Below are 6,997 nucleotides of genomic sequence, written 5' to 3'. Positions count from 1 at the left end.
TGTCTCTGGGCTGAATTGAAAGAACCACAAGTTTTGACAACTTGCACCTGCAATATAAATTTGCTGGATTTTTAGAAAAGTAAAATACTACCTTACATGTACACAAAGTGCGTATTCCTTAGCTATGGTCCTCTTTTGAAACCTAGCTCCTGAACAATGTTGCCAAAAGAAACAGCTTTTGTGCTTTCAGACAGCCAACATCTTATAAAACCAGGCAGATGAATGATGTTATGTGTAAGGGATGAATAAAAATATCAAAGATCTGAAGTTCCAAACAGGCTCTGCAGGCCAAGAAAACTGTAGTAAAATTCATCCCATAGAAAATAAAAGCAAATAACATTGGGACCAACCTGAGCATTTAGTCCTGCTCCAGATGCTAAAGGCTTGTGAATGTTCCTGAGGCAGAATGATCCCTCATTTTGCAGTCAAATTTCCTAAGACTTTTGAAGCATGTTGCTGCACTGGGTTTGTTCATTGACAATAAAGGTATGAGCCTATAGTTTATAAAAGTTTTATGTTGAATTTATCTTTATTGTTATTTGAGAACGATAGTATTCAGAGCCGTGCTCTTGAATTCTGGCTTTTGAATTTGGGAGGAGCCTTCTACCATCGATTGCAGAAGACTGGGATTTCATTCAGATTAAAGCCAGAAGAAAGATTTTGATAACTCAGACTGACAGCCTTCATAATTTAAATTATAGAAATGCATGCAAAAAAAAAAATTATGCTTGAGTTAGCACCTAATAATTCAACTGCATGAATATAATTTTCAGTGATATCTAGAGTTATATCAGTGTACAACTTAAATAAAAAATATATATTCCCTAATTCATGTAAGTGAAAGTATTGAACCCAACATTAATCAACAAAGAAGGCACACACTGCTTTTAAACTTTCTCACGCCAGTAAAATATGCAGGTGAAAATTTCCTCTCTGTTCTTCAAAGCAGTTGCCAGTTCAATCTGCTTTCACTTATATGTATGTAAACCATAAATATTGATACCATAACTAAAGACTTCAGAAAGAGTTAGATCTATTTATCAGATGTTATACAAATGTACAGGAAAATTCATTCTTTTCCTAGACTACACCTGATTTTAATCAGAAACTAACAACTGACCATCAAAAATGATAAGAAGAACGGCTGTATACATACAAAGGTCATCTGCGGGTTAGTTATGGGTGAAAGTCATCTCACCTGATTTTACATATCTGAAGATTAAAGTTCTAACAATGAACTAGTCACCATAGGTTACTTTTGTGGGGGTCCTCCAAAGAAGAAGTCATCTGACCTCTCTAGAACAGGATCACATATTCTTTGGAGGTGCCTATTTCCCTTCTTGGACTAATTGGTAGTCTCAGGTGACTGGATCACAATTAATGCCTTACTTTTGGCTCATACTTGCATGGCTGAGCTTTCTGCATGACCAAGGAGCATCCCAAAGAGAGGAACAGAAGAAAAGAGGTCACAAACTGAATAACAGGAAGTAAGGAAACAAAGTGTACTTTCACCAGTATTTTTTTTTTTTAATGCCTTATTTAATGAGAATATTCCTCCTTTATTTTATTTTTTGGTCTCCTTTAGGAAAGGGTTGCTCTAATACAGAGTGATTCTGGCAGTAGTCCTCACTGTTGCAATATACATCTTAGAAGAATGTAGGAAGCTGGATCTGTGTTTGTCCCTCAGTCACATAAGTTGGAGCTTGGATATATATTTGAGCTCTTTATGACCTTGCAGATGCTTCTACTGTGAACAACCACTTCATTTGTTTCCCTCTTTTTTTTTTTATTTGTGTTTTATTATTTTCTATTGAAACCCAGATTTTTAATCACGCTTTTTTTTTGTCTTTCTCAACAAATAGCTTCACAAATAGCACAGTGTGATTGCTTGATCTCTTTTGACATCCAAATATAGGATAGTTGTAAATACCCACAGGTAAACTCAGAAGTTATCAGGTATTTTTAGTACTGCTTAGACATAACTCAGAGTTCCCTAACATACATCTGGATCTGCTCTGTTTTTGGGTTTTGCCTACAATACATTAATGTCTGGTAAATGGTCTACAGGGTCTCATGTGTTCAGAGACCTTAACATGCCAAAATAATTTGCTGTTGTACCTTCGCCTTCCAAAAATCAGGACGATGAAATATACTGCTAGAATGGGGTTTGCTCTAACACTACTTTGAAAATCAGTCATCTTGATAATGATCGTGGTTATTAACCATTGGAACAATTTCTCCAGGGATTTCTCTTCCTTCTAGTTACTTAGCTCAGGACTAGCATTTTTTCTTATGTATCTGTTCTAGCTCAGCCCGAGGTTGAAGGTTGAGCTCAGAGATCGTCCACTGAAATTCCTGAGTCAGGTCAGAGATAAATGATCAAATCGTAGTTTTAGCCTTAGAGTCTTTCTCTATATAAACTAAGTCTTCTCATCTGACTGACACTAATGTGTAGCTGTTAAGTAGCTTAGACTGCCATAATTAATAAATAATAATAAATTATGGAAATACGTCTATTGGTATCAGTAAGAGAAGTTATTAGTTAAGCTTAATTTCCATTTTTTTTTTTTTTCTGCTGCCAATCTAATCAATATTTAACCATGGAAAAATTGAACTGATATTTTTTTTCTATGCTGAACATAACTGTTGAAAAGTACCTGGTTTGTAAAAATTGCAATCTTCCTTTTTAATCTAAAGCACTGTTTTCTTTTTCTATTACTTTTACTTATGTTTCTTTGTGAACTGAAAGCACCTCGAGCTATGCATTGAATTGGTAGATAGAGCAGCTTTCCACATATAAATACACTTGGTGTGCAAGTCAGCTTTCAAAAGCAGTCACTCACTGCAGCTTCTTTGCTATGGCTTCAGGTTCTGCTCTCATTGCAATCAATGACAAAAGCCCTCATTTACTGAAAGGAGAAAGTTTGAAAGAGAAAATATTAAAGCTAGCTAACCAAACCAATCTATACACCACATTTCACTTCATATCTGCCATTTGCTAAGACAGAATATATCTACCCAAACCACAGTATCAAATGCTGACTCTTGAATGCACTGGGATCCTTCACATTTGAGTTCAAGTTACAGTCTTCTCAGCTGATAAAGCCACTGAATATATAAGCATTTTATATAGATGCACATGGTTTTAATGATGCTAAACTTATTAGTTTGTTTTTCTTTTTTTGTTTTTTGAATTTTTTAAGCCATTGCCCTGAAGACTGAATGGCAGCCAGGCATAGCCACATCTAGAAATGTTGCTGATGTAAACTGAATTAAATCTAGTATAAAACCGAATAAATGATTTATACTGAAAGGAGAAATAAACAAAATTAATTAAAAATCTGTTTGTTTAGTTTGAATAAAATATCTTTCTGTCAGACTCTGAAGGTAATTTTGTTCAACAAGCATCACCAACATGTGGTCACTGTTTCCAGGTTATAACGCTGAGATGAATAGCACCTTTCATAACAGAGTCCTCAATAACCTCTGGACTTGATCCTGAAAACACTTTGTATGTAATTATGTTGGCTTCAGCTGTACTACTTCAGGGTGGGTTTCACTCGCTTAACATTAGACATTTAGAAGTAGACATGTAGTCTCCCTCTGCAGTCAAAGGAGAGATATAGAAAGCACTAAGGAAGAAGTTGTGTTCCTTGTGTGAAGTTTTTGGGTTTTGTTTTTTTTTTTTTTACATGATGGGATGCATCATCATAGAGGAGTATTGGCATCAATCTCTATTGACTGCATAAGGAGCCTCTATGATTAGAAACCTAGGTTTTAGGAAATAAGTTTATTTGCGAATTTGAGTGCATACATTTTTGATGAGCAAAGCCTGGGATCCGTACACCAGCCAACTGAGCTACTTGTGGAGAGAACCAATCAGTGCAATATTCATCACTTTATTTAGCATAACGCATATACTAGTAATGACTGATGCCTCCTTTGGCTAGAAAGGTAGTAGTCTAAAGGCCATAGAGACGCTACAGTACAATCAAACCTGGATGCAGCTATGATGTAAACGGGAGTAGTATGCAAGAAAGACTCAGTTCATCATATGGACCAGAACCACAGTAATAGGGTGAGGGGGCTACATCTCCCACAGAAACCAATTCATCTGCTATAAATCTACACCTGACCACGTGGGCAAGAGCGAGTTGTGCTCCTGTAAAAAGTGCCATTGAATTGTGAAGCAAAAATACCCAAGAAAATAGTACTGGTGTTTTCCCAACAGCTCCCCACAAAATACACTTCTAATTAAAAATGTAGCTCACTGTGGATTGTCAAGATACTCAAAATATGATGATGTGTGCTGCAGAGATTTTGTTAAGCTTTTGGGATTTGGCTTCCATTCACTGGGATTTAGATGCCTCACTAACCTCTGTCAGCTAGGCTAGGTTTCTTGTACAGAGAAACCCAGACTTAAACCTTTGAAGTTTCCCTCAAGAGCTCCCAAAATCCTCAACTTCCATGAATATATGCCTGTCTGTATTAGAAATGATGGGGTGAACTTCAAGTTAAGAGTCCATTTCCTTCAAACCTGTTGCACAGGTATTTCGTGAAAGGATTTAAACAGAATGCTAACACAGAACAGAGGGAGTATGTAAACAAACGTGCTATACCAAGTTACTGTTTTCAACCTTCTGACAGTGCTGACAACTCCCATCTTCCAGATGAATTTTGTACTGACTTGGCCAGTAGTATATTATCTTAAGCTACTAACAACAATTTGTTCTCACTGATGAAGCTATAACAAATTTGATGTTTACAGTTTAAGGGAGACAATCTTTTAATACAATCAAAATAGCTATTCATTCAGGACAGTGAACATGAGCCCACGTAATGTATGCTGTAAATCATTAAGGCATGTGGTTCCATTTAACACTATTTTGCTTGCAAGGTGATCACCTAGAGTTAAGGTTTGCCCTGAATTGGGTAGGAAACAAAAATATCCAAGAATAAATAATAAATAGGGTGTGTTTTGGACAAAGCTATCTTTTAGAGCCAGAAAGAACATTTCTATCTATAGAACCATTGCTTGGATGTTTGTCTTCTGTTGACCACAAGTACATATTTTCACTAGAAAAAAGTGACTTTCAGGCATTCACAAAGATTTGTTCATGCTAAGGATAAACAGAACTAGATACCCTGTGTTCTGAGATAAGAAAATACATGGAACCATTTCTTGTAATAGCACTCATGTTTTATTAAAATGAGGGTGTTTTTATTATTGCTACAGCCACTGCTGAGGGGAACTGAAGTTCTCTGGACACAGCTCAGAGCTGATTTTATTCTTACCCTCCCCTGCTTGGTGCTGAGGCCAATAAATCAATACAGCAGTCATTGCCATTCAGTGAGAGCAGGATAATGCCTTAAACCAATTAGTTCAACCACTGGTTTCATTGGAAGTAGAAACAAGAGGTAGAAATGCCCTTCCTTAGAAATATAGAAATATAATATTTACAAAGCAGGAAAATGAGCTTCAGTTAATTTTTCATGGAAATTAATTTCTTGTCTGACTCATAAAATACATAGAACTGTGGGCTCTCAGGAGTTACTTTCCTTTCCTATCCAGAACATATGTGGAAATACAACAAAATTTTTTCTTCTCATACTATTTATTTTGTAAAGACTGAATTCATATGCCAGCCATGATCTGTAGACAAAATTTTTATTCTTCTCATCATATTTGGGCCAGATCCCATATGCACTGTGCACCAAAGCTTGAACTAAAGTCAGTTAAAATTGTAAGTGCTTCATGGGACACTTGAAGTCTTGAGAGGACAGGGACTAAATAGTGACAAGAAGGTATCTGGGATGTGACATTGCTTAATTTGTACATAACCCTGTGATGTGCTGAACAAAGTTAAACATTGTGAACTCCAATGGAGTTTGAACATGTTCAGTAATTCAGGATCAGATCCTTTATGACTAAGTTTTGATAATTAGCCAGGAATTTGGCAGCAAGACAAAGATGGATATTCTACTTTTACCTAATACTTTTAAGGAACTTTTTGTCCCCTTTTAAGTAATATCTTAGACTTTCCTCTGCACCTTTCATAAAAGTTTCCCTTTGTCTCTTTTTTTTTTTTGGAACATCAGCTCAGTGGAGACAGATTATGTCTTATATCTTATAGCACTGAATGAAGTGAAATCTGCTCTTATTTTGGAGCTGCAGGGGCTAGAAATGCCTCCCTTCATGGACACTAACCCCCAGTAGGATTTCCCCTGATGCAATCTACAGTGCATGCTGAGCTTCTTCACAAACTTGTAGACTGAGGGAGCCTTGAACTCCTCTCTCTGCTCTGACTGCTTCTTGTTCTCAATGCTTTAGGTCAGGTAGAACTTGGGATGATCAGGTAAAAAATAAAGTTAAAGGGCTTGCAGAAACCCTTGTCAGTAAGGGTTTGCAGGCTCAGTCAGCGTTTGCAACTTTATGTTCTTCGAGCACAGTGCGCGATGGGAATAAGGATGCAATACAGATGGCTGGTTCTCTGTGATGGCCTGCATATATTTATCCTAAAAGAAAAAAACAAAACAAAAAGCTATTTAAGAAGAAATACTCTTATGAATAAATCAGATGACAACTGCAATGTCAAGGCTCTGTCCAATCTATATTATGAAGAAAAGAAAGGAGCAGATCCCGACCCTGGCTTTAAAGCTTGTTGGGATGGGAGAAGACATGAAATCAGTGTGCTCTCCTGTGCAGGTGCTGCATTATGATTACCAATACTGGAGTAAAACAGATTCTCCTCTTCCCAAACTGGTGGGAAGGGGAGTGAGCAGAGTCCCTTATCTTGCTCTGGAGACCCCCAAAGGTGAGCCTAGCTGCATCAGCACAGGGCAGTGGGCAAACTCTGGCTATTTCTGTTCAGACAATGCAAAAACCTGAGTTGCAGAAAGAGTGCTGAAAAAGAGCCTTTACCTCCTGACGGACTGCAAGGTGGCAATTTAACGCCTTACTAATGCTTTTCTTTCTTACTCATCCCCTTTAAAACAC

This window comes from Gymnogyps californianus, chromosome 1 (genome assembly GCF_018139145.2).
Source record: "Gymnogyps californianus isolate 813 chromosome 1, ASM1813914v2, whole genome shotgun sequence".
NCBI lineage: Eukaryota > Metazoa > Chordata > Aves > Accipitriformes > Cathartidae > Gymnogyps > Gymnogyps californianus.
Note: the sequence above shows the minus strand (reverse complement) of the source record.